Source organism: Myotis lucifugus, unplaced genomic scaffold (genome assembly GCF_000147115.1).
Source record: "Myotis lucifugus unplaced genomic scaffold, Myoluc2.0 scaffold_587, whole genome shotgun sequence".
Taxonomy (NCBI): domain Eukaryota; kingdom Metazoa; phylum Chordata; class Mammalia; order Chiroptera; family Vespertilionidae; genus Myotis; species Myotis lucifugus.
Genome location: NW_005871635.1, coordinates 440,033 through 448,741, shown reverse-complemented (window position 1 = coordinate 448,741; position 8,709 = coordinate 440,033).

Sequence of the window (8,709 nt, the reverse complement as noted above, 5' to 3'; positions counted from 1 at the left end):
ATTTTATTTCATTAAACACTGTCTCTTCTTCAGAGTTAGAATCCTCTATGAAGTATATAGAAATTAAACTGTGTATGTCAGAATTAGGAAGGCCCCAACACAGATCCTATCTGCCTGCAGGCTCTGCAGTGTTACAGCAGAGGGCCTTGTGAGGGTGCCTGTTCTTTGTGTGGCTCCAAGCAGCATCGAGGGGGAGTGTCTGTGGACTTCACCTTCCAGCTACCAAGAAATATCTGCTTTATTATAGATGATGGAACGTTACATCCAGAACCAAAGCCTGTCCAATTGGTGTGCCTCATGCATCACTGTTTGCCCAAAGCCTTTATCCACCCATTAAACAAACAATCTGCCCTGGCTGGTTTGGCTCAGTGGATAGAGAGTTGGCCTGGGGACTGAAGGGGCCTGTGTTTGATTCCTGTCAAGGGCATGTACCTCTGTTGCAGGCTCCTCCCCAGCCCGGGCCCTGGTCGGGGCGTGTGCAGGAGGCAACCATTCCATGTGTTTCTCTCATATCAATGTTTCTCTCTGTCTTTACCTCTCTCTTCAACTCTCCCTAAAAATCAATGGAAAAATATCCTCGGGTGAGGATTAAAAAAACAAAAAACAATCTACTTGGTTGGTTGTACATGCCTCTTTGACGTGGTTGACCGAGAAGATAAATTGCTAGCAGATCAAACGTGTACCTTCTCTGGATAAACACTTACGGTTGATACAGGCAAAACTACATCTCTACTCATCATCTATTTAACCTGCGGTAAGTGTGCTACAGGGGGCCCAGGAGTTCATGGGTCCCCAAGACGCTGAGTGGCCTCACTCCCACCCAGGACAGCGCCAGAACCCCAGGGGGCCAGGGGTGACTGCCGGGTGGTTCCTTTAAATGAGTGGTTTAAAACCCCAAGAAGAAAGATTATGCAGAGCAGTCAGTCTTTTCAATGTTCCTAAAAGACCTACGGCCTTATTAGTTGACTCACCTGTCTGGGAAGTAGCCTAGGGGACAGCCCAGAGCGCTGGCCACCAGGAGCAGGATATTAAATATTTCACGTGATGATGAAATCAATGTTTCCCCCTCTCCCATGTGAATGAATGGTGCTATAAATACTAATTAGTCCTTTGGGGGTCTCTCAGAGTGGACCAAATATTCTACAGGAAGCTGCATAATGTCAGGTTTTTCCTTGAAAGACTCAGGAATGTATTTCAAGTCATTATTACATGAACGTTTAGAGAGAGTGGGAACAAAACAAACTAGTTCTATTACAATTCTCAAATCATTACTATCAAAACACATTTATTAAGCTGTAGCAGGAAAATATAGTTTAGAATTTTTTTAAAAAAAACATAATTCCAAGAATTGCATTTAATAAAGCAATTCACCCTGATCATCAGCTTTTGCGGGAGATGTGAGAGCTGAGGTTTAGTTCTGAAAGGTTTTCTTGTTTGTATTCCTAACTTAATCAACTGAATTTTCTATATGTAAAAAATGGTATGTGTAGGATAGAATCAATTTTGAATTTTAAGTTAATATGATTTTTGAAGCTTTAATGTGCGTACCAATCACTCCTCTGTGCTTGTGAGGCCCGATTGGTCCTTATCTGCTGACTGGTATCATCAGACATCACCTAACCTCTCTGATGAAGACTTTTTTTCCAAATTTACATTGAAGATTTTTTTTTACATTATTTTTTTAAAAAATCCTTTATTGTTTAAAGTATTACATATAGTATTACATATGTCTCCTTTTTCCCCGTTGACCTCTCCCCAGCAACCCCCACACCCCAGCACATGCCCTCACCCCCCTGTTGTCTGTGTCCATTGGCTGGGCTTATATGCATGCATACAAGTCCTTTGGTTGATCTCTTTGAAGTTTATTTTTTATTATTTATTTTTCTTTTTTTCTTTTAATCTTTATTGTTAAAAACATAGGTCCTCCTTTTTCCCCCATTAACCTCTTCCAGCCCCTACCCCCTACCCTCCCAGGCCCTCACCACCCCATTGTCTGTGTCCACAGGTTATGCATATATGCATACAAGTTCATTGGTTGATCTCTTCCCACTCACCCTCCCCTGCCTTCCCTCTGAGTTTCAACAGTCTGTTCATGCTTATATGACTCTGTGTCTATTTTTGATCATCAGTGTATTTGGTTCATTAGATTCCACATATGAGTGAGATCATGTGATATTTATCTTTCTCCAACTGGCTTATTTCACTCAGCATAATGCTCTCCAGGTCCATCCATGCTGTTACAAATGGTAGGAGTTCTTTTTTTATTACCATATAGTATTCCATTGTGTAGATGTACCATATCCACTCATCTGCTGATGGCCACTGAGGCTGTTTCCAAGTTTCAGCCATTGTAAATTGCGCTGCCATGAACACAGGGCTGCATATATTCTTTCTGATGAGTGTTTCGGGTTTCTTATGCCTGTGATATTGCTGGAGCCTTACAAAGACATCAATATGAATGAATTTGCAACAATTTTGAAGATTTATTAACAGCTAACACAATGCTCAATAAAGTGTGGTGCAGCCATAGAGCTAGAAAAATGTGAAGATCCATTCACTCTCTTATTAATTCAACAAACCTTGGAATGCTTACTATTTATTTAGCATGTTGCTGAACATTGAAGGTATAACTCTACTTCAAAAAACTAATTATCTGGTCAGGACCCCCTGTGCAGAATTGCATGTCAGCCAATCTGACACAAGTTTTAATGAATCACATGTTTTAATCATAACATTTGTCCAACTTCCAAATAGCTAGTCAAATACAGGATATATTTACTAATGGGGACCCCTGCTTTGCACAATTCTAGACACTTGTGGTGCCGTTTGAGGTTCATTTTTCTTTTCACTTAAAATCTCATTGCTAGCCCTAACCGGTTTGGCTCAGTGGATAGAGCATCAGCCTGCAGACTCAAGGGTCCCAGGTTCGATTCCGGTCAAGGGCATGTACCTTGGTTGCGGGCACTTCCCCAGTGGGGAGTGTGCAGGAGGCAGCTGATCTGTGTTTCTCTCTCATCGATGTTTCTAACTCTCTGTCCCTCTCCCTTCCTCTCTGTGAAAAATCAATAAAATATATTTAAAAAATAAATAAAATAAAATCTCATTGCTTACTCCACTGAGAGTCTTGTTACAGGTATTCAGAAAACCTTTGGAATATATCTTTTTAAAGTTAAAGAGTACAATAGATTTTCTATTCTTAAAAACCCTATATAATAAAAGCTTAATATACAAATTTCCCCCTCAGGTGGGAGTTCGACCACTCGCTATTATGTGCGCTGACCACCAGGGGGCGGTGCAGAACATGGCAGGTATAGGCGATGCAGCACTGGCAGTGGTGACAGTGGAGGCACTGTGGGCCCCAATGTGCTGAAATGAGAGTGGGGCAGCGGCGGGATGGTGGAGCAGGTGAGCAGGCGGTGCCAGACCAAGGTGGGTGCGAGCGGGGACCCCGATTGATTGTGCCACCACCGCCCGGCTCCCAGGCGCTGAGGGAGCCGGGTCGGGGGCCGGCCCTAATTGATCATCCTGCAGACGACGACCAGTGGCAGTGGCAGGGGGCAAGGCCAGTGAGCGGGCAGCGCCAGGCCAAGGTGGGGTGCCAGGTGGGGCTGTGGGGCTGCGAGGCTGGGGTCATGAGCTGGGGCTGTGAGGCTGAGGGCACGAGCTAGGGCCCGATCTCCACAGGCCACCCCAAGGGACCCCATCTGTGCACAAATATTGTGCACCTGGCCTCTAGTATTATAATTTTTAAAATTTATTTTTTCCATCACCTTTAATCCCCTAAATGCCCTCTTCTACCTCCATCCATCTCCCCCCACCACAACCATCCCTGTCCATAGTTCTCTCTTTTTATTCTTTTTTTTTTTGCTCAACCCCTCCATCCCCATCCCTTTCTCGGAGCTGTCTGCTCTCTATAAGTCTGTCTCTATTTTGCTTGGTAGTTCAGTTTGTTCATTAAATTCCACATATGAGTGAAATTATATGGTACTTGTCTTTCACTTAGCACAATATTCTCCAGGTCCATCCATGCTGTCCCAAAAGGTAAAATTTTCTTCCTTTGTACAGCTGAGTAGTAATTCTATTGTGTAACTCTACCATAGCTTCTTTATCCACTCATCTACTGATATACAAAAAGAAACTAAAATAAAATAAAACAAACATAAAAATCTGATTAGTTAGATTAGGAGGAAGTCATGTCCAATATGACTGAAGTCCTTAGAAAAAGTGGACACTTGGACACAGACACATGTACAGGGAGAGCACCATGGAACAGGAAGGCAGAGATCAGTGTGATGTATCTACATACAAGCCAAGGAATGACAAAGATTGTCAGCAAATCACAGAAGCTAGGAGAGAGGCAGCAACAAGATTCTCTTTCATGAACCGTAGAAGGAACCAACCCGGCTGATACCTTAATCTTAGTCTTCCAACTGCCAGGAGTATGAGACAGTAAATTTCTGTTATTTAAGGCAAAAATAAAAATTAAGTTAAATAAACATTACAACTACTATTCTCCTATAAATATTAATTATATTATTTTTGTTTCCTCTTTTTAATAAGATTTTAAAAATTATATATTATTATTGATTTCAGAAAGGAAAGAAGAGGAAGATAGAGATAGAAACATGAATGATGAGAGAGAATCATTGATTGGCTGCCTTGTCCATGCCCCCTACTGGGAATCAAGCTTGCAACCTGGGCATGTGCCCTGACTGGGAATCGAACTGTGACCTCCTGGTTCATAGCTTGATGCTCAACCACTGAGCCATGCTAGCCAGACTCAATAAGACTTTTATGACATCATTCTATATCATAATTGCATATTGTTACATGTCTCCAAATATTTACACTGATTATGTGATTAGTTCTGTAATTGCACTAATACATGGTAACGGGCTGAAATCAGTGTGCATAAACAAAAATTCACGCAAGCAAACAGCAGTGTATTGATAACCTTTAATATTCTACAAGCAACATTCTTTTATCTTTGACCTCTGGAAGATGTACATGGAGGAAGACTAATTTTCCCATTTCCAAATATTTGAAAGATTTATGTTATATGTTTAGGCCTGTGGTTGGCAAACCGTGTCTCGCGAGCCACATGCAGCTCTTTGGCCCCTTCAGTGTGGCTCTTCCACAAAATACCATGTGCAGGCACGCACGTACAGTGCGATTGAAACTTCGTGGCCCATGCGCAGAAGTCGGTATTTTGTGGAAGAGCCGGTATTTTGTGGAAGAGCCACACTGAAGGGGCCAAAGAGCCACATGTGGCTCGTGAGCCGCGGTTTGCTGAGCCGCAGTTTGCCAATCACTGGTTTAGGCTAATATACTGGCATTTTAGTACATCAGAATGGATCCTCTCTTTGTTGTATCTTCTTTTGCTAATTCTTATCTGCCCTCCATGACCTTGTCTCCCATTCAAAAGGGTGTTTACAGAATCAGGGAAATAGTCAATGCAAGAAAAATGAGAGAAATTCAAATGCAAAGGAAAGACTGAGTTACATTTTCTTTTACTGTCCCAGTGGGTATTAGATCTCATGCCTAAGTGAGTGTCGAGAGCAGGGGATTCAGTGACTCCTGAGTTTCCACAGGGGGTCCAGGGCTTGCAGCAAACTTGGCATTCTGAATTTTTCCTCTCTGGAATTTTGATAGCAAATCCACTTTATTATGATTGAAGTTACAACATAAGTGGAAGAACAGGGAATCTGACATAAAAATAAAATAAGCTGGCCCTTAACTTTAGGTTCATACTCCCATTTTATTCATTCACTCATCCGTTTTTGTTTTCATTCAACAAACATGTTTTTAGATCTCTACTATGGGTTAAGTGGTAGACATGCAGGTGGTACTAGACTTGCAAAAGTGAGTGGCACTGTCCTGCTTTCAAATAGCTCAGGGTCTAGTGAAGAGAGAGAGACATTTAATTGATAAGCAGTGGTGTTAGGGTTAAAATATAAATGTGTGTTTGAAACTGTGAGATAATCAGAGGAAAAATTGAGGCTTGAAGGATGACTGAGAGTTTACTTGATAAAACTAACTTCATAGTGTTTTCCCCAAAGCAGGTAACATTGATCCAACAGAGGAGGCCTCCTCAGAAAAGCTGCCCCACCCTCTGGCAGGGGCCGGAGGGAGGAGGGTTGGAAAGGTAGTCCTTCAGGTGAGTGGGGGAGCATGAAGGAAGACTAAACCTACAGCATTTGGATCTATCTGTTCAACGTTAACAGCACCATAGAAGTATCACTCTCCCATACCCCGTATACTCAGACTCCTCCATCTGTACATGCCTAAGCCCAGCTCTTTTGTGGAACGGCCTTTACCAGGCAAAACCAGACTCAAGCTAAGCAAGGAGGAGAGATGACCATCACCAAGCTTGTGAGTCTGTCTGCCTCTGCAACATCTAACCAGAGCTGAAGCTAAAGGAAAGACGCAGATTAGACATTAAAAGAATAAATAGGGAAATTTACCATACTCTCTTATAAAGAAAAAAGCACAGTCACATTTTTATATGTCGCTAAATAAACTGTTCGGGACAGACTTTATGAAAAGTGCGGAGACATTAAACTCTGAAAGGAAGAGCACTTTACAAATATGTGAATTATGTAATACTAGAGGCCCGGTGCACAAAAATTTGTGCACTCAGGGGGTGGGGGGTCCCTCAGCCCGGCCTGTGCCCTCTCACAGTCTGGGACCCCTCAGGGGATGACCACCTGCTGGCTTAGGCCTGCTCCCCAGGGATTGGGCCTAAGATGGCAATCATACATCCCTCTGGCAGCCCGGCAGCCCTCGGGGGATGTCCACTTGCCAGTGGGGAGCAGGCCTAAACTGCAGTCGGACATCCTTAGCGCTGCTGAGGAGACAGGAGAGGCTCCCACCACCACCGCTGTACTGGCAGCCATCAGCCTGGCTTGTGGCTGAGCAGAGCTCCTCCCATGTGAGAGCGCCCTGACCACCAGAGGGAAGCTCCTGCATTGAGCATTTGCCTCCTGGTGGTCAGTGTGTGTCATAGTGACCAGTCATTCCCAGTCTTTCTGCTGTTAGGGTCAGTTTGCATATTACCCTTTTACTATATAAGATAGAGGCCCGGTGCACAGGTGGGGGCTGGTTGGTTTTTCCCTGAAGGGTGTCCCGGATCAGGGTGGGGGCCCCGCTTGGGTGCCTGGCCAGCCTGGATGAGGGGATGATGGCTGTTTGCAGCTGGTCACACCCCTTTCAGGGTGGGGGTCCCCACTGGGGTGCCTGGCCAGTCTGGGTGAGGGGCTGAGGGCCGTTTTCAGACTGGCGGGTGACTGAAGCTCCCAACCTCTCCTTTTTTTCTTTCTTTTTTTAATTCTGGGATTTATTTACCTTCTATGGCTGTCACTGGACCTGAGAGCCGGCTTTAGCTCTGAGGCTCGGCTCCAGCTCTGAGACCTCGGCTGCTGAAAGCAGGTATCTGGGTTTGTTTGGGTTCTATAATTGTAACACTGTTGCAACTCCAGCTCTGAGGCCTGGCTGGCTGAAAGCAGGTTTCTGGGATTTGTTTAGATTCTATAATTGCAACATTGTTTCTTAGACTGCAGCTCAGAGGCTGGCAGCGGAAGGCGGGGAACCTTGGCTTCCTCCATCACTGGAGCAAGCAAGCCTCCTGTTTGCTTCAGCTGCCTGGCTGCTGGCCACCATCTTGGTTGGCAGTTAATTTGCATATCGCCCTGATTAGCCAATGGGAAGGGTCATTACCATGTTTCTCTATTATTGTCTGCACCATCATCTCAAGCCAAGGTGCTTGTGATGTTTACTCGGCTGTCAGGCCCTTTAATGTGTTGTCTCTTACAAATGGTCCAAATAGATGACAGCATGATCAACAATAAGACTAACTTACAATTTTGTTGCTTAAGAAATGGTAGCTTTCCAGCCATCGAGACTGCGTGTTCCCAGGTTGAGGTAGTCAGTTGGATAGTTTAGAATGACATCAGGGAGGTAACTGTACAGCCTCCTAGCTCTTCTTGGGGCTTGCACAGAGCAACACGCCAAGAACAGTCATGATTCACCTGGGCCTTTTCTTCCTAGGGAAGCTGTGTCGGCTAAGAGTGGGTACAATCATTTTGCTGGTGTTTAGAATTCAGGTTTTGTTTCATTCTTGTACCCATGCTGCATTTTCATGTTCTGTTTCTTTGGGTTGAATTCTGTTTTACCAAAAATGTAAGATATTGAGAGATTCAGTATATCAATTATTCACCATCACACTAATGTTGTATAATAATAGCATAAAACCTCAGTCGCATACAACAAGAAATCTATATATTTAGCTTAAGAGTATGTGGATAGTGACTTAGACTGGGCAGATTTTCTGGTCTTGGCTAGTCTCATTCATTCTGGCTGTAAGCTGTAGGATGGAGTCACTGGGATAACCAGACAATTCACATCCTCTCAGAAGCTCCTCCGAGCACATTCTCATGGCAAAGGCAGTAGGACAAACACAAAAACAGCCCAAATGGCTTAAGTGTTTTGCAAGTTTCTGCCTGCTTTCTGTTTGCTAATACTTCATTTGTCAAAGGAAGTCACATGACCAAGCCTGGAGCTGTAGTGGCAAAAGGCATGAACTGAGGAAGGCATGATCAGTGGAGGCCATTTTTACCATCACAGTGCACTTTCTTGGATTTCATCAATAGAAAGTAATTGCATACCCTCCATCCCAGGAAGCTCCCAGGTCTGTTGAATTCACACTTGGCC